The sequence below is a fragment of the Bubalus bubalis genome, chromosome 5, assembly GCF_019923935.1.
Source record: "Bubalus bubalis isolate 160015118507 breed Murrah chromosome 5, NDDB_SH_1, whole genome shotgun sequence".
Lineage (NCBI taxonomy): Eukaryota > Metazoa > Chordata > Mammalia > Artiodactyla > Bovidae > Bubalus > Bubalus bubalis.
The window spans coordinates 58,014,171-58,035,219 of record NC_059161.1 but is presented as its reverse complement, the minus strand read 5'-3'; positions in this window follow the sequence as shown (position 1 = coordinate 58,035,219).

Sequence of the window (21,049 nt, the reverse complement as noted above, 5' to 3'; positions counted from 1 at the left end):
ATCCTTGAACTGGCGGTTGGATGATACAGCTTTGATCCAGAGCAGGCATTCCCACTAAAGTGCACACCCGTATTTAGACCGTTATCAGCACTTATACTCCAGAGAGGTTGAAGAAGGAAGCTCAGTCTGAGAAAGGGACTGGGTGGAGAAAGAGGGAAATGAGTGTAGAAAAGCTTCCCTTCTTTGTTTCTACTGCCCTGTAAACCATGGGTATTTATATTCTATTATCCTCCATTGCACAGAGCAACAATCTGCAGTGGGATAAGCATACACTGTTGCCGTGATGCCAGTGTTAATACTAAACAGTCATTCATCTGAGACTTAAAAGACTTTTTCATCAACCATCAGAAAAGGAAGGGTTTGGTCAACCAAATATTTGGCTATTGTTTGATACCATAATAGCTTTAAAAAAAAAAAAGCACACTCGTTCATTCTAGGAAAAAGTAAACTGGTCCTTAATTACAAAGCTGCCTCACAAGTAAAATCAATTCTATTCTCATTTTATAGGTGAGGAACCTGAAGCTTGGAGAATGTGAGTAACTTATCTGCTCTCACTCACCTGAAAGAGAGTATGTTAAGATCTAAGTCATGTTCTCTGACTTCAAAAAATACTGCAAATATTTTATCATGTTATCCAAAGAAATATGACACCAAGATATCTAGAACATTCTGAAATGGCTCATAATATCTTGACTCAAGTAACTTTTTTGGTGTGTGAGTGAAATTAAGCCACTAACCAAATAACCGAAAATTGGGGTTGCTTTTTAATTTTGTCCCTTATGGAACCATAGAAAATTATTTTATTTTTTCCTTCTATTAAAAGTGTAAAAACCACTAGGACAGGTGTTGTACTGGTAAATGTTTAACACTCAGGTCTTCAGGGGGAAAGCCTAGCTTTACACAAAGTGACGATTTCTGTGGTGTAAATACGCCCACCATGGTCGGTTTCAAGCTACCCATGTGACATCACTGAATGAAGCATTGGAAAGAGACTTACATGGTCAGCTCTCAGGAGCCAGTACAAGCTGGATCCAGGACAGTGATGCCAACCACTATCCAAACTGGATCAACTGAACAGCCCTCCTGCTGATGTACTTTATGAAGAGATGCATCAGTGAAAGAGAACTGCATACAAACAATAATCTTTGGGTGTGGTTTTCATCGGGCTAAGTACTAGAGATGGAATTGGTCTGACTTTCAACTGAAGATGTGAGAACTTATAAAGGAATCTCAGCTTTCCTAATAGAACTAAAACTGGAACTGCCCACTTGAGATTTTTAGCTTGAGAAGACAAATCTCCAGGTGTGATGAGAGACGTGAAAGAATCTTAGCCTTGATTTGTTCCCTTGGCTTTGACCTTTCCCTTCAAATTCTCTGATTTGAATGGCCATGACTATCACTTCAATGGCCCTACAGTGAGTTGTTTCCCTTACAACATGATCGGTCCCCCTGCTGCTGCTTCTGCTGCTAAGTCCCTGCAGTTGTGTCCAACTCTGTGCCACCCCATAGATGGCAGCCCACCAGGCTCCCCCATCCCTGGGATTCTCCAGGCAAGAATACTGGAGTGGGTGGCCATTTCCTTCTCCAATGCAAGAAAGTGAAAAGTGAAAGTGAAGTCTCTCAGTCATGTCCAACTCTTAGTGACCTCATGGACTGCAGCCTACCAGGCTCCTCCGTCCATGGGATTCTCCAGGCAAGAGTACTCGAGTGGGATGCCATTGCCTTCTCCATTGGTCCCCCTTAGCATAATTCAAACTTCCAAAATCCTTTCATTTAAAATGAAGAAAGTCCAAAGAAAGCAAGAAACACAAAGAATCTGGATTCTGATCCTACTTGGGTATGCTGGGTCCCAGGGCTCACAGATACTGTCCCACCAACTGAGACAACTATACCCAAGTCTCAAAGGGAGTACCCCCTTGGCAGACCATCACGCCTGTTTCTGCTACTCACTTCTAACTTCTAAAGTCTTTCCACAAAGAAACTACCATAGTAGGTCCTGACACTGCTAGTCCCCTTTGAAACATCTTGATACCTTCATCCATGCTTCAGACCAAGCACTAGATGAATAGAATTAATTCACACTTGAAATCATTTCATTCTCTCCCTGTTTTATCATTTTCTGACCTGAACCGTGACTATTCCTCATGCCAGAAACACCCTCATCCCCTGTGAGGGTTCAACCACACCTCCTTACAGACTCACATAATTTTTGTTAAAATAGATAATGGCCATGGCTTTCTAATCATGAAAAATGTACGCAGGCAGCAACAGAGGTATAGCTCCTTCCAGGTGACCCAAGGTCCAAGCAGTTTAATACCTTCTCCACCAACTCCACATTTTAGGAAGCCAGAGTGCTTGGAGAAGAGATGGCCTTCCCTCTGATGTTTTAATTCCTTTAATTAAAAATTAAAAAAATAAGCCATCTCTTTGTTGATGATCAAGCTAAGCTGCATAGCTCATTCACCAAATCAGTACTCCCCTTAAGGCAACCCTCTAGGCAGCTACATACACACACCCTAAAAGCCCCGCTGATGCTAAAACCACTTTTGCAACTTCACTTTGAGAATTGCCTTCAGATCAAAGTTATGGCTCACCCAAGGTTGTCAATTTCATTGTATTTTGTTTTTCCACTTTTCATACACATGCAGTTGGATCTTGAAAAGAGGCCAAACATTTTGTCATAATTTGAGCATATCCAGAACAGCTGTCAGGCAACAACATCTCCTCCACACACATGCACCCCACACCACCGAATCTCACACAGCCCAAACAGCCTTCTAAGGACACTCCAATTTATTCTCACAACTGAAGCTTCTATCATTGTTTACTCTTACTCAACTGATTTTTTTTAACTTTTTATTTTGTGTTGGAGTATAGCCAATTAACAATGTTGTGATAGTTTCAGGTGAACAGCAGAGAGACTTAGCCATACATATATACATGTATCCATTCTCCCCCAAACTCCCCTCCCTTCCAGGCCTGAATTGTTTTTTAATAAAATAGCTGGAGATTGGAGGATAATATGTAGTGTGACCAAAGCACAGGCTGGTATTCCCTTAGAAGAACCTCAAAAGCTCTGATCCTTATGACTAAGAGGTACCTTAGAAAGATATTTAATCCACCCTCCAGTCTCAAGTTGGGTTTCTTTCCACATTCAGGGCTATCAGAGACCAAGATAGACTGAACCAGTTCTCAGTAATGGAGTGCTAACCACTTGCTATTCCTCAAACATGCCAGGCATGGTCTCACTTTACACCGTTCCCATCAGCTGAATGGCTCTTGTGCACAGCTAACTCACCTCCTTCAAGCTTCTGCTTAAATATTTTATATACTGTATTCATATTTAAAATTGTAATCATTCCCTACTCCTCTCTGAATTCCTGCCAACACTACTCTGTTGCTTTTATCCATATGTGTCAACTTCTCATATACTGTGTAATTTATTAATTAATTACACTTCTATTTCTTTTTCATCTCCCCTCCAAAATCACTGCACACAGTGACTGCAGCCATGAAATTAAAAGACACTTGCTCCTTGGAAGAAAATCTATGACAAACCTAGACAGCATATTAAAAAGCAGAGACATCACTTTGCTGACAAAGGTCCATATAGTCAAAGCTATGGTTTTTCAGTAGTCATGCACAGATGTGAAATTTGGACCATAAAGAAGGCTGAGTACCGAAGAACTGATGCTTTCAAATTGTGGAGCTGGAGAAGACCCTTGAGAGTCCCTTGGACAGCAAGGAGATAAAACCAGTAAATCCTAAAAGAAATCAGTCCTGCATATTCATTGGAAGGACTGATGCATAAGCTGACGCCCCAATACTTTGGATACCTCATGTGAAGAACCAACTCATTGGAAAAGACCCTGATGCTGGGAAAGATTGAGGGCAAAAGGAGAAGGGGATGACAGAGAATGAGATGGTTTGATGGCATCATCAATGCAATGGACATGACTTTGAGCAAATTCCAGGAGATAGTGAAGGACAGGAAAGCCTAGCATGCTGCAGTTCATAGAGTCACAAAGGGTCAGACACGACTTAGCGACTGAACAACAACAGAAGGCAGGAACTTTTGTCCCTTTTATTGATTGAATTTCCAAAGTGCTTAGAATTGAAGGTAACACCTAGCTGACACTCAAAATTTTTTGTTGAACAGATAAATGCTAGCAAAGATCTTCTTATCCTAACCACTACCCATTCCTTCAATAATATGCTCAGTGGACAATCATGAGGTCTTTCCTTGGCCATTCAGTATCTTTTGTCATGTTTCCGTTATCTGGATATGGTAAGCACTGAAGCTAAGGTGGTTTCATGAACATGTGTACATATAAGATTTTTCTAATCTTCCCTTTCTTCCAGAATCATAAGCATGAAGAATACCTATGGTCCACAGCACCATCAAGTACAATGAGATACACTGAGCCAGGAAAGATGGGGTAGATTGTGGAGTGAGTGAGGAATATGGAGTTCATAAAGGTCAGGGAGATTCTGCAGGTAACACAAGACTGTGCATATGTATAAGCATGAGAAAATGATGTTAGGGCGTTCATGGTTAATAACCCTGTACCTACACCATCTGGGAGGTGCACAATCCCACCTGTCAATCACCATGCCTCCCTGACCCAGCAAAAATAAACACATCAAAAGCTCGGTCTTCATATGAGTTTTCACCATGTGATTCAGCTCCCTCTACAACTTTCCCAACCAAACAAAAAAAGAAAGCAAATTTTAATTTTATTTTAAGCCTTTAGGACTATAAAGAAAGAATAAAGATGAGAAAATACTGTTGTTGAAGTTGTTGCTTTCATTCTCTCTCCCCTTTTAGAAAGCAGTTTAAAATGTTTAAAAGGTCATAACTCACTATCAATTAATTTAAAGCCACAATTTGAAATGTGTGCTAGCATATAGCCATTCATACGGGGTTTTCCTGTGTGGTTTTTAAAGTTATTCTAAGTGCACATGAAGTATAACTATAAAATGAAATTTACAGTCCAGCACCAGATTTGGCTAGAGAAATTGAGTGAGACCATTCACTGTTGCAAATTAAAGACATAGGGTCCATGTGTCTGCCAAGGAGACTTCTATTGCACTCACCACCTTCTGGTGCCCTTCAGAAACATCATCAGAAGTAAATTGTCACCGCACTCACCTTTCTCCCTGAGCAGTTTTAATTAAGCTCACATATGTAGGTACCAAAAATGCTACTTTTAAAACTGCATTAGTCTTTTAATCTTGAAGAGTAGTCTAACAGCATCATAGTCTGTGTAGAAAATCCAACAGAATCTGCAAGAAAAAGACTAGAGATAGTGAGTTTATTGAAGTCGCAGGATACAAGATCAATGTACCAAAATCAACTGCATTTCTATATACTAGAAAAAAACTAATGGAAACTGAATTTTTGAAAATACTACTTACAATAGCAACAAAATATTTGAAATACTTAGGAGTAAATATCACAAGATATGTGCAAGACCTAAAATCAACAAAACGTTGCAGAGAAAAATTAAATCAAATTTACATAAATGGTAAGATTATAATATGTTTATTGGCTGGAAGGCTCAATTGTTAAAATGTCAATTGTTCCTAGATTGATCTATTTTGTTGTTGTTCAGTCACCAAGTCCTGTCCAACTCTGAGACTCTGTGAACTGCAGCACACCAGGCTTCCCTGTCCTTCACTATCTCCCGGAGTTTGCTCAAACTCATGTCCACTGAGTCAGTGATGCCATCCAACCATCTCGTCCCCTTCTCCTGCCTTAAGCCTTTCCCAGCATCAGGATCTTTCCTAATAGGTCAGCTCTTCACATCAGGTGGCCAAAATATCGTGGCTTCAGCTTCAGCATCAGTCCTTCCAATGAATATATAGGCTTAATTTCCTTCAGAATTAACTGGTTTGATCTCCTTGCTGTCCAAGGGACTCTCAAGAGTCTCCTCCAGCACCACAGTTCGAAAGCATCAATTCTTCGGCGCTCAGCCTACTTTATGGTCCAACCTTCAGTACATGACCACTGGAAATAAACTCAATACAATTCCAAACAAATCCCAGTAGACATTTTTTGTAGAAACTAGCAATTTTATTCTAAAATTTGTCTGGAAATGAAAAGGACCTTAAAAAAAAACAAAACAATTTTGAAAAAGAAGACCAAAGTTGTAGAACACGACACAGTTATCAATACAAAGTGATATTGTCATCAACAGAGACACAGTCAATGTAAAAGATGTATGTTCCATATTTGCCTCAATATATGGACAACTGAATTTTTCTTTAGTAATTGACATACAACATTATATTAGTTTCAGATGTACAACATAATGATTTGATATTTGTATACATTACATATTATGAAATGTTCACCACAAGAAGTCTGTTTAACACCCATCACCATAGATAAGTTACAACATTTTTTCTTGTGATGAAAACTTACAAGATCTACTCTCTTACAACGTTCTAATATATGACACTATATTATTAACTATCGTCACCATATCGTAGTTTACATTCCCATGACTTTTTTTTTCTGTACCTGTTAATTTGTACATTTTAACCCCCTTCCTTTGTTTCACCCACTCTCCTCAACCCCTGTCTCTGGCAACCACCAATCTGTTCTATGTATCAATGAGCTCAGGGTGGGGTTTATTGGGGGTTTTGTTGTTTCTTTTCTATTGTGTTGCTTTTTAGAGTTTACATATAAGTGAGATCATATACTTATTCCACATAGCATAACGCCCTTAAGGTCCATCCATGCTGTCACAAATGGCAAGATTTCATTTTTATATGGCCAAATAAATATTCATATATATAAGTATACATAAGCTTACTTAACTTATATGCAGAGTTCAGTTCAGACACTCAGTCATGTCTGGCTCTTGGCAACCCCAAAATCAAAGCAGGCCAGCCCTCCCTGTCCATCACTAACTCCTGGAGTTTACCCAAACTCATGTCCATCGATTCAGTGATGCCATCCAGCCATCTCATCCTCTGTTGTCCCCTCTTCCTCCTGCCTGCAATCCCTCCCAGCATCAGGGATTTTTCAAATGAGTCAACGCGTTGCATGAGGTAGCCAAAGTATTGGAGTTTCAGCTTCAGCATGACTCTTTCCAATGAATACCCAGGACTGACCTCCTTTAGGATGGACTGGTTGGATCTCCTTGCTGTCCAAGGGACTCTCAAGAGTCTTCTCCAACACCACAGTTCAAAAGCATCTATTCTTCGGCGCTCAGCTTTCTTCACAGTCCAACTCTCACATCCATACATGACCACTGGAAAAACCATAACCTTGACTAGGCAGACCTTTGTTGGCAAAGTAATATCTCAGCTTAAATGCTATCTAGGTTGGTCATAACTTTCCTTCCAAGGAGTAAGCATCTTTTAATTTCATGGCTGCAGTCACCATCTGCAGTGATTTTGGAGCCCAAAAAAATAAAGTCTGCCTCTGTTTCCACTGTTTCCCCATCTATTTCCCATGAAGTGATGGGACCAGATGCCATGATCTTCGTTTTCTGAATGTTGAGCTTTAAGCCAACTTTTTCACTCTCCTCTTTCACTTTCATCAAGAGGCTTTTTAGTTCCTCTTCACTTTCCGCCATTAGGGTGGTGTCATCTGTATATCTGAGGTTATTGATATTTCTCCCAGCAATCATAATTACAGCTTGTGCTTCTTCCCGCCCAGTATTTCTCATGATGTACTCTGCATATAAGTCAAATAAGCAGGGTGACAATATACACCCTGACGTACTCCTTTTCCTATTTGGAACCGGTCTGTTGTTCCATGTCCAGTTCTAACTGTTGCTTCCTGACCTACATATAGGTCAGGATGCAGATCAGGTGGTCTGGTATTCCCATCTCTCTCAGGATTTTCCACAGTTTATTGTGATCCACACAGTCAAAGGCTTTGGCATAGTCAATGAAGCAGAAATAGATGTTTTTCTGGAACTCTCTTGGTTTTTCCATGATCCAGCAGATGTGGGCAATTTGCTCTCTGGTTCCTCTACCTTTTCTAAAACCAGCTTGAATATCTGAAAGTTCACAGTTCACCTATTGCTGAAGCCTGGCTTGGAGAATTTTGAGCATTACTTTACTAGCGTACGGATGAGTGCAATTGTGCGGTAGTTTGAGCATTCTTTGGCATTGCCTTTCTTTGCAACTGGAATGAAAACTACCTTTTCCAGTCCTGGGGCCCCTGCTGAGTTTTCCAAATTTGCTGGCACATTGAGTGCAGCACTTTCACAGCATCATCTTTCAGGATTTGAAATAGCTCAACTGGAATTCCATCACCTCCACTAGCTTTGTTCATAGTGATGCTTTCTAAGGCCTACTTGACTTCACATTCCAGGATGTCTGGCTCTAGGTCAGTGATCACACCATCGTGATTATCTGGGTCATGAAGATCTTTTTTGTACAGTTCTGTGTATTCTTGCCACCTCTTCTTAATATCTTCTGCTTCTGTTAGGTCCATACCATTTCTGTCCTTTATCAAGCCCATCTTTGCATGAAATGTTCCCTTGTTATCTCTAATTTTCTTGAAGAGATCTCTAGTCTTTCCCATTCTGTTGTTTTCCTCTATTTCTTTGCATTGATCACTGAGGAAGACTTTCTTATCTCTCCTTGTGATTCTTTGGAACTCTGCATTCAGATGCTTATATCTTTCCTTTTCTCATTTGCTTTTCGCTTCTCTTCTTTTCATAGCTTTTCACAGACAGCCACTTTGCTTTTTTGCATTTCTTTTCCATGGGAATGGTCTTGATCCCTGTCTCCTGTACAATGGCACGAACCTCATTCCATAGTTCATCAGGCACTCTATCTATCAGATCTAGGCCCTTAAATCTATTTCTCACTTCCACTGTATAATCCTAAGGGATTTGATTTAGGTCATACCTGAATGGTCTAGTGGTTTTCCCTACTTTCTTCAATTTAAGTCTGAATTTGGCAATAAGGAGTTCATGATCTGAGCACAGTCAGCTCCCGGTCTCGTTTTGCTGACTGTATAGAGCTTCTCCATCTTTGGCTGCAAAGAATATAATCAATCTGATTTCGGTGTTGACCATCTGGTGATGTCCATGTGTAGAATCTTCTCTTGTGTTGTTGGAAGAGGGTGTTTGCTATGTCCAGTGCGTTCTCTTGGCAAAACTCTATTAGTCTTTGCCCTGCTTCATTCCGTACTCCAAGGCCAAATTTGCCTGTTACATATGATATATATGCAGAGTACATCATGCGAAATGCTGGGATGGATGAAGCACAACCTAGAATCAAGATTGCCAGGAGAAATATCAATAACCTTAGATATGCAGATGACACCACCCTTATGGCATAAAGTGAAGAGGGACTAAAGAGCCTCTTGATGAAAGTGAAAGAAGAGAGTAAAACGCTGGCTTCAAACTCAATATTCAAAAAACTAAGATCACGGCATCCAGTCCCATCACTTCTTGGCAAATAGATGGGGAAACAATGGAAACAAGGACAGACTTTATTTCCTTGGGTTTCAAAATCACTGCAGATGGTGACTGCAGCCATGAAATTAAAAGATGCTTTCTCCTTGGAAGAAAAGTATAACACATCTAGACAGTATATTAAAAAGCAGAGACATTACTTTGCCAACAAAGGCCCATCTAGTCAAGGGTATGGTTTTTCCAGTAGTCATGTATGGATGTGAGAGTTGGACCATAAAGAAAGCTGAGCACTGAAGAACTGATGCTTTGAAATGTGGTGTTGGAGAAGACTCTTGAGAGTCCCTTGGACTGCAAGGAGATCCAACCAGTCAATCCTAAAGGAAATCAGTCCTGAATATTCATTGGAAGGACTGATGCTGAAGATGAAACTCCAATACTTTGGCCACCTGATGGGAAGAGCTGACTCACTGTAAAAGACTCTGATGCTGGGAAAGATAAAGGGCAGGGGGAGAACGGGACGACAGAGGATGAGATGGTTAGATGGCATCACTGACTCAATGGATTTGAGTTTGAGCAAATTAGGAAATAGTGAAGGACAGGGAAGCCTGGAGTGCTGAAGTCCATGGGGTCACAAAGAGTCAGACATGATGAGTGACTGAACTGAACTGATATATAAATATATTAATATAATATTTATATATCACATCTTCTTAGTTCATTCATAGATGGGATTTAAGTTGCTTCTATATCTTGACTATCATAAATAATGTGGCAATGAACATAGGAGTGCATATATCTTTTAAAATTAGTGTTTTTGGTTTCTTTGGAAAAATACTCAGAAGTGGAATTGCTGAATGGAAGTTCTATTTTTAATTTTGGGAGGCAAACTGTATTGTTTTCCAGAGGCTGCACCTCTTATATTCCACCAACAGTGCACAAGCGTGCCTTTTCCACCACACCCTCAACAACAGTTGTTATTTCTTGTCTTTTTGATAATAGCCATTCTAACAGGTGTGAACTAATATCTCATTGTGCTTTTGACTTTGCATTTCCCTGATAATGAGTGATGTTGCCTTTTGGATATGTCTTTTTTGGAAAAATGCTTATTAAGATCGTCTGCTCACTTTTTAATTGGATTATTTGTTTTTTGCTACTGAGTTATATGAGTTGTTTATATATTTTGGATAATAACCCTTTATCAGATATTACAACTTGCAAATATTTTCTCCTATTTGGTAGGTTGTCTTTTCATTTTATTGATGGTTTTCTTTGCTATACAAAAGCTTTATAGTTTGATGAAGCCTCTCTATTTTTTGTTGTTGTTGCTTTTGTTGCCTCTGGTTTTGGTGTAAAATCCAAAAACTCATCACCAAGACCAATGTCAAGAAGCTGACCTCCTACATTTTCTTCTAGGAATTTTGTGGTTTTAGATCCTATGTTAGTCTTTGATGCATTTTGAGTTAACTTTTGTGACTTCTCTGGTGGCTCAGATGGTAAAGCGTTTGCCTACAATGAGGGAGACCGGGGTTCAATCCCTGGGTCAGGAAGATCTCCTGGAGAAGGCAATGGCACCCCACTCCAGTACTCTTGCCTGGAAAATCCCATGGACAGAGGAGCCTGGTGGGCTACAGTCCATGGGGGTCGCAAAGAGTCGGACACGACTGAGCAACTTCACTTTCACTTTCACTTTGTGTATAAGTTTCATTCAGTTTCATTCATTTGCATATGGCTGTCCAGTTCTCCCAACCTCATTTGTTGAAGAAACTATTCTTTCCTCATTGTGCATTCTTGGCTCCCTTGTAGTAAGTCAATTGACCACATCTGTGCGGGTTTATTTCTGGGCTCCCTGTTCTGTTCCATAGAACTATATGTCTGTTTTCATGCCAGTACTGTGCTGTTTTTATTACTACAGCTTTAAAATAAAGTATAAAATCAGGGAGCTTGAGACGACTGATTTTTGACACAAGTACAAAAATAATTCAGTGGACAAATAATATGAGTTTCAACAAAAGGTGCTAGAACACCTGGATAGTCCTATGCAAAATAAATAAACTTTGATCCACACCTTATACCACCTAAAAATTAACTCAAATGGATAACAGACCCAAATATAAGACTGAAAACTATAAAACACATAGAAAAAAAAGCATAGAAGAAAATCTTTGGGACATTGGGTTAGGCAAAGATTTTTTAGATAAAAAAAATGAAATAAAAAAATGTTTATTTCTATGGCCCAAGCATGAGCCATAGAAATAAAAATGATTATTTAAACTTTATTAAAATCTAAAACTACTTTTTGAAAGATTACTTAGAAAGTTAAAAGCAAATCACTAGTTGGAAAAAATATTTTCAAATCATATGTCTAAGAAAGGGCTTTATCCAAAAATATATACAGATGTCTCAAAATTCAATAATAAGAATATAAACACCTGAATTTTTTTAATGGGCAAAATGTTGAAAAGACAGTTCAGCAAAGAAGATATGTAGATGGAAAACAAGCACATAAATATGCTCAACATCATTAGTCATTTGTTGTTTAGATGCTAAGTCATGTTCCACTCTTTTGCGACACCATAGACTGTAGCCCACCAGGCTTCTCTGTCCATGGGATTTCCCAAGTAAGAATACTGGAGTGGGTTACTGTTTCCCTCTTCAGGGCATCTTCTGGGATCATGGATCAAATATGCATCTCCTACACTGGCAGGCTGATTCTTGACCCCTGAGCGACCAGGGAAGCCTTCATTAGTCATTCAGTTCAGTTCAGTTCAGTTCAGTTCATTTGCTCAGTCGTGTCTGACTCTTTGCAACCCCGTGAATCTCAGCACACCAGGCCTCCCTGTCTATCACCAACTCCCAGAGTCCACCCAAACTCATGTCCATCGAGTCAGTCATGCCATCCAGCCATCTCATCCTCTGTCATCCCCTTTTCCTCCTGCCCCCAATCCTTCCCAGCGTCAGGGTCTTTTCCAATGAGTCAACTCTTCGCATGAGGTGGCCAAAGTATTGGAGTTTCAGCTTCAGCATCAGTCCTTCCAATGAATACCCAGGTCTGGTCTCCTTTAGGATGGACTGGTTGGATCTCCTTGCAGTCCAAAGGACTCACAAGAGTCTTCTCCAGCACCACAGTTCAAAAGCATCAATTCTTTGGTGCTCAGCTTTCTTCACGGTCCAACTCTCACATCCATACATGACCACTGGAAAAACCATAGCCTTGGCTAGGTGGACCTTTGTTGGCAAAGTAATATCTCTGCTTTTTAATATGCTATCTAGGTTGGTCATAACTGTCCTTCCAAGGAGTAAGCGTCTTTTAATTTGATGGCTGCAGTCACCATATGCAGTGATTTTGGAGCCCCCAAAAATAAAGTCTGCCTCTGTTTCCACTGTTTCCCCATCTATTTCCCATGAAGTGGTGGGACCAGATGCCATGATCTTCATTTTCTGAATGTTGAGCTTTAAGTCAACTTTTTCACTCTCCTCTTTCACTTTCATCAAGAGGCTTTTTAGTTCCTCTTCATTTTCTGCCATAAGGGGTGCTGACATCTGCATATCTGAGGTTATTGATATTTCCCCCGGCAATCTTGTTTCCAGCTTGTGCTTCTTCCAGCTCAGTGTTTCTCATGATGTACTCTGCATATAAGTTAAATAAGCAAGGTGACAATATACAGCCTTGATGTATTCCTTTTCCTATTTGGAACCAGTCTGTTGTTCCATGTCCAGTTCTAACTGTTCCTTCCTGACCTGCATATAGGTTTCTCAAGAAACCTTTGCAGCCAAAGATGGAGAAGCTCTATACAGTCAGCAAAAACAAGATCGAGAGCTGACTGTGGCTCAGACCATGAACTCCTTATTACCAAATTCAGACTTAAATTGAAGAAAGTAGGGAAAACCACTAGACCATTCAGGTATGACCTAAATCAAATCCCTTAGGATTATACAGTGGAAGTGAGAAATAGATTTAAGGGACTAGATCTGATAGACAGAGTACCTGATGAACTATGAACGGAGGTCCGTGACATTGTACAGGAGACAAGGATCAAGACCATCCCCATGGAAAAGAAATGCAAAAAAGTAAAATGGCTGTCTGGGGAGGCCTTACAAATAGCTGTGAAAAGAAGAGAAGTGAAAAGCAAAGGAGAAAATGGAAGATATTCGTATTTGATTGCAGAGTTCCCAAGAATAGCAAGGAGAGATAAGAAAGCTTTCCTCAATGATCAATGCAAAGAAATAGAGGAAAACAACAGAATGGGAAAGACTAGAGATCTCTTCAAGAAAATTAGAGATAACAAGGGAACACTTCATGCAAAGATGGGCTTGATAAAGGACAGAAATGGTATGGACCTAACAGAAGCAGAAGATATTAAGAAGAGGTGGCAAGAATACATAGAAGAACTGTACAAAAAAGATCTTCATGACCCAGATAATCACGATGGTGTGATCACTGACCTAGAGCCAGACATCCTGGAATGTGAAGTCAAGTAGGCCTTAGAAAGCATCACTATGAACAAAGCTAGTGGAGGTGATGGAATTCCAGTTGAGCTATTTCAAATCCTGAAAGATGATGCTGTGAAAGTGCTGCACTCAATGTGCCAGCAAATTTGGAAAACTCAGCAGGGGCCCCAGGACTGGAAAAGGTCAGTTTTTATTCCAACCTCAAAGAAAGGCAATGCCAAAGAATGCTCAAACTACCGCACAATTGCACTCATCCGTACGCTAGTAAAGTAATGCTCAAAATTCTCCAAGCCAGGCTTCAGCAATACGTGAACCGTGAACTTCTAGATGTTCAAGCTGGTTTTAGGAAAGGCAGAGGAACCAGAGATCAAATTTCCTACATTAGTCATTATATAAATACAAATTAAAACCACGAAGATACCACAACTATCTTAAAATAGCTAAAATTAAAAGACTGACTACACCAAGTTTTGGTGAGAATGTAGAAGAACTGTTAGGCCTATAAAATGACTCAGTCACTTCAGAAAAAATACTTTGCCAGTTTCTTTAAAAGCTAGGAACTCAGTCTTTTTAAAAGTTAAGCATTCTTCTATGATCTAGCCATTCCACTCCTAGGTACTGATCTAAGAGAAGTAAAACCATGTGTCCATATAAAAATTTAGACAGGAATGTTCATAACAGCTCCTATGTTCATAGCAGACTGTGGTAGCCAAAACCTGGAACACAACTCAAAGCAACAGGTAAATGGATAAACACATCATGGTATATTGATATACAGAGTATTGATACATGTATAACACAAATGAATCTCAAAATAATTATTCTGTGTGAAAGAAACCAGACTAAAAAAGAGTTGGATTTGTTCAACAATGCAGATCATGCAAACTAATCTATAGTGACAGAAAGAAGATTGGTAGTTATATAATGATCTTTCAGAGAGGGTTGAGAGGGAAAGTGTAGAAAGTGGGAGAGGAAATTTGGGGGGATAATGGACATGTTCATTATTTATATTGTGGTGATGGTTTCACAGGTCTGGTATATACATCTATCAAAACTTAACAAATTGGCCACTTTAAATATGTATAATTTGCTGTATATAAGTTATACCTTAATAAAGCTAGTTTTTTAAACTTCAAACAAGCAATTTTTTAAAATTTTATTCTTTTTTTTTTTTTGACATACCATGAGTTGTTTTAACCTCCATTTTTTTTAATTTTTTTTAAATTTTTTTAATTTAATTTTATTTTTTTAACTTTACAATATTGTATTGGTTTTGCCATACATCAAAATGAATCCGCCACAGGTATACATGTGTTCCCCATCCTGAACCCTCCTCCCTCGTCCCTCCCCATACCATCCCTCTGGGTAGTCCCAGTGCACCAGCCCCAAGCATCCAGTATCGTACATGGAACCTGGACTGGCGACTCGTTTCATATATGATATTATGCAAGTTTCAATGCCCTTCTCCCAAATCATCTCACCCTCTCCCTCTCCCACAGAGTCCAAAAGACTGTTCTATACATCAGTGTCTCTTTTGCTGTCTCGTATACAGGGTTATTGTTACCATCTTTCTAAATTCCATATATATGTGTTAGTATACTGTATTGGTGTTTTTCTTTCTGGCTTACTTCACTCTGTATAATAGGCTCCAGTTTCATCCACCTCATGAGAACTGACTCAAATGTATTCTTTTTAATGGCTGGAGAAGGCAATGGCACCCCACTCCAGTACTCCTGCCTGGAAAACCCATGGATGGAAGAGCCTGGTAGGCTGCAGTCCATGGGGTCGCTACGAGTCGGATATGACTGAGCGACTTCACTTTCACTTTTCACTTTCCTGCATTGGAGAAGGAAATGGCAACCCACTCCAGTGTTCTTGCCTGGAGAATCCCAGGGACGGCGAAGCCTGGTGGGCTGCCGTCTATGAGGTCACACAGAGTTGGACACGACTGAAGTGACTTAGCAGTAGCAGTAGCAATACTCCATTGTGTATATGTAGCATAGTTTTCTTATCCATTCATCTGCTGATGGACATCTAGGTTGCTTCCATGTCCTGGCTATTATAAACAGTGCTGCGATGAACATTGGGGTACACGTGTCTCTTTCAATTCTGGTTTCTTCAGTGTGTATGCCCAGCAGTGGGATTGCTGGATCATAAGGCAGTTCTATTTCCAGTTTTTTAAGGAATCTCCACACTGTTCTCCATAGTGGCTGTACTAGTTTGCATTCCCACCAACAGTGTAAGAGGATTCCCTTTTCTCCACACCCTCTCCAGCATTTATTGCTTGTAGACTTTTGGATCACAGCCATTCTGACTGGTGTGAAATGGTACCTCACTGTGGTTTTGATTTGCATTTCTCTGATAATGAGTGATGTGGAGCATCTTTTCATGTGTTTGTTAGCCATATGTACGTCTTCTTTGGAGAAATGTCTATTTAGTTCTTTGGCCCATTTTTTGATTGGGTTGTTTATTTTTCTGGAATTGAGCTTGTAGGAGTTGCTTGTATGTTTTTGAGATTAGTTGTTTGTCAGTTGCTTCATTTGCTATTATTTTCTCCCATTCTGAAGGCTGTCTTTTCACCTTGATTATAGTTTCCTTTGTTGTGCAGAAGCTTTTAAGTTTAATTAGGTCCCATTTGTTTATTTTTGCTTTTATTTCCAATATTCTGGGAGGTGGGTCATAGAGGATCCTGCTGTGATGTATGTCAGAGAGTGTTTTGCCTATGTTCTCCCCTAGGAGTTTTATAGTTTCTGGACTTATGTTTAGATCTTTAATCCATTTTGAGTTTATTTTTGTGTATGGTGTTAGAAAGTGTTCTAGTGTCATTCTTTTACAACTGGTTGACCAGTTTTCCCAGCACCACTTGTTAAAGAGATTGTCTTTAATCCATTGTATATTCTTGCCTCCTTTGTCAAAGATAAGGTGTCCATAGGTGCGTAGATTTATCTCTGGGCTTTCTATTTTGTTCCATTGATCTATATTTCTGTCTTTGTGCCAGTACCATACTGTCTTGATGACTGTGGCTTTGTAGTAGAGCCTGAAGTCAGGCAGGTTGATTCCTCCAGTTCCATTTTTCTTTCTCAAGATTGCTTTGGCTATTCGAGGTTTTTTGTATTTCCATACTAATTGTGAAATTATTTGTTCTACTCTGTGAAGAATACTGTTGGTAGCTTGATAGGGATTGCATTGAATCTATAAATTGCTTTGGGTAGTATATTCATTTTCACTATATTGATTCTTCCAATCCATGAACATAATATATTTCTCCATCTATTAGTGTCCTCTTTGATTTCTTTCACCAGTGTTTTATAGCTTTCTATATATAGGTCTTTAGTTTCTTTAGGTAAATATATTCCTAAGTATTTTATTCTTTTTGTTGCAATGGTGAATGGAATTGTTTCCTTAATTTCTCTTTCTATTTTCTCATTATTAGTGTATAGGAATGCAAGGGATTTCTGTGTGTTGATTTTATATCCAGCTCCACCCACCAGAACACCGACACAAGCTTCCCTAACCAAGAAACCTTGACAAGCCACCTGTACAAACCTATACACAGCGAGGAAACTCCACAATAAAGAGAACTCCACAAACAGCCAGAATACAGAAAGGACACCCCAAACTCAGCAATATATACAAGATGAAGAGACAGAGGAATACCAAGCAGATAAAGGAACAGGATAAATGCCCACCAAACCAAACAAAAGAGGAAGAGATAGGGAATCTATCTGATAAAGAATTCCAAATAATGATAGTGAAATTGATCCAAAATCTTGAAATCAAAATGGAATCACAGATAAATAGCCTGGAGACAAGGATTGAGAAGATGCAAGAAAGGTTTAACAAGGACCTAGAAGAGATAAAAAAGAGTCAATACATAATGAATAATGCAATAAATGAGATCAAAAACACTCTGGAGGCAACAAATAGTAGAATAACAGAGGCAGAAGATAGGATTAGTGAATTAGAAGATAGAATGGTAGAAATAAATGAATCAGAGAGGAAAAAAGAAAAACCAATGAAAAGAAATGAGGACAAGCTCAGAGACCTCCAGGACAATATTAAATGCTACAACATTCAAATCATAGGAGTCCCAGAAGAAGAAGACAAAAAGAAAAATCATGAGAAAATACTTGAGGAGATAATAGTTGAAAACTTCCCTAAAATGGGGAAGGAAATAATCACTCAAGTCCAAGAAACCCAGAGAGTCCCAAACAGGATAAACCCAAGGCAAAACACCCCAAGACACATATTAATCAAATTAACAAAGATCAAACACAAAGAACAAATATTAAAAGCAGCAAGGGAAAAACAACAAATAACACACAAGGGAATTCCCATAAAGATAACAGCTGATCTTTCAATAGAAACTCTTCAAGCCAGGAGGGAATGGCAAGACATACTTAAAGTGATGAAAGAAAAAAACCTACAGCCCAGATTATTGTACCCAGCAAGGATCTCATTCAAATATGAAGGAGAAATCAAAAGCTTTACAGACAAGCAAAACCTGAGAGAATTCAGCACCACCAAACCAGCTCTCCAACAAATACTAAAGGATATTCTCTAGACAGGAAACACAAAAAGGGTGTATAAATTCAAACCCAAAACAATAAAGTAAATGTCAACGGGATCATACTTATCAATAATTACCTTAAACATAAATGGGTTGAATGCCCCAACCAAAAGACAAAGACTGGCTGAATGGATACAAAAATAAGACCCCTACATATGTTGTCTACAAGAGACCGACCTCAAAACAGGGGACACATACAAACTGAAAGTGAAGGGCTGGAAAAAGATTTTCCATGCAAATAGGGACCAAAAGAAAGCAGGAGTAGCAATACTCATATCAGATAAAATAGACTTTAAAACAAAGGCTGTGAAAAGAGACAAAGAAGGTCACTACATAATGATCAAAGGATCAATCCAAGAAGAAGATATAACAATTATAAATATATATGCACCCAACATAGGAGCACTGAAATATGTAAGACAAATGCTAACGAGTATGAAAGAAGAAATTAACAATAACACAATAATAGTGGGAGACTTTAATACCCCACTCACACCCATGGATAGATCAACTAAACAGAAAATTAACAAGGAAACACAAACTTTAAACAATACAATAGACCAGTTAGAACTATTTGATATCTATAGGACATTTCATCCCAAAACAATGAATTTCACCTATTTCTCTAGCGCACACAGAACCTTCTCCAGGATAGATCACATCCTGGGCCATAAATCTAGCCTTGGTAAATTAAAAAAAATTGAAATCATTCCAAGCATCTTTTCTGACCACAATGCAGTAAGATTAGATCTCAATTACAGGAGAAAAACTATTAAAAATTCCAACATACAGAGGCTGAACAACACGCTGCTGAATAACCAACAAATCACAGAAGAAATCAAAAAAGAAATCAAAATTTGCATAGAAATGAATGAATATGAAAACACAACAACCCAAAACCTGTGGGACACTGTAAAAGCAGTCCTAAGGGGAAAGTTCATAGCAATACAGGCACACCTCAAGAAACAAGAAAAAAGTCAAATAAATAACCTAACTCTACACCTAAAGCAACTAGAAAAGGAAGAAATGAAGAGCCCCAGGGTTAGTAGAAGGAAAGAAATCTTAAAAATTAGGGCAGAAATAAATGCAAAAGAAACAAAAGAGACCATAGCAAAAATCAACAAAGCCAAAAGCCAGTTCTTTGAAAGGATAAATAAAATTGACAAACCATTAGCCAGACTCATCAAGAAACAAAGGGAGAAAAATCAAATCAATAAAATTAGAAATAAAAATGGAGAGATCACAAGAGACAACACAGAAACACAAAAGATCTTAAGAGACTACTATCAGCAATTATATGACAATAAAATGGACAACGTGGAAGAAATGGACAAATTCTTAGAAAAGTACAACTTTCCAAAACTGGACCAGGAAGAAATATAAAATCTTAACAGACCCATCACAAGTGTGGAAATTGAAACTGTAATCAGAAATCTTCCAGCAAACAAAAGCCCAGGTCCAGACGGCTTCACAGCTGAATTCTACCAAAAATTTAGAGAAGAGCTAACACCTATCCTACTCAAACTCTTCCAGAAAATTGCATAGGAAGGTAAAATTCCAAACTCATTCTATGAGGCCACCATTACCTTAATACCAAAACCTGACAAAGATGCCACAAAAAAAGAAAACTACAGGCCAATATCATTGATGAACATAGATGCAAAAATCCTTAACAAAATTCTAGCAATCAGAATCCAACAACACATTAAAAAGATCATACACCATGACCAAGAGGGCTTTATCCCAGGGATGCAAGGATTCTTCAATATCCGCAAATCAATCAGTGTAATACACCACATTAACAAATTGAAAAATAAAAACCATATGATTATCTCAATAGATGCAGAGAAAGCCTTTGACAAAATTCAACATCCATTTACGATAAAAACTCTCCAGAAAGCAGGAATAGAAGGAACATACCTCAACATAATAAAAGCTATATATGACAAACCCACAGCAAACATTATCCTCAATGGTGAAAAATTGAAAGCAATTTTTTTAAAAAGTATTCTAAAAAGATGCAGTTATCCCTGAAAGAGATCACACAGTAAGCCTCATTAGCTAATATCTTACTGGAGAAAGAGAATGAAAAGTGATTATTAAGGACAAACTTCCTAATTTTTCAAAGAACTTGCCCTAATGACACACTTACTAGACAACCCAAAACACTGACCATTTTTACAAAGTCATGTGATACTTAATCCCCTCAGAGACATTTCATTTGCACGCCAAGTTCCCACTTCAGCCCTTATAGAATTAAAGGGTGGGTACTACCTGGCCTGGAGCAATTTTTCTCACTATTTGTGCCCATTTTATTTCTCTCCTCTTTCTACCCAAGTCCCAAACACAAGAATCCACCAATCTCAGAAGAGAGAGGAAAAAAAAAAAGGACATTTCCTGGATGCCAGTTAGTCACCTTAACCTCTTGGGTGATATTTCCTCAAGGACAGGAAAGGGAATCAGAATGCCCTGCAATCCTTGGAAACAGCATTGTGCCTGCTCCTTAGTCAGGACCCTGGTCTGCTATGTAGATGTGATCTCCCCTTTATACTCACCTCAGCTCATTGAGCTACAAAGATAACAAGTAGACCCTAACAAAGGAGCTCTTGGGCTGAAGGAGATCGACTCCACAGTTTATGTC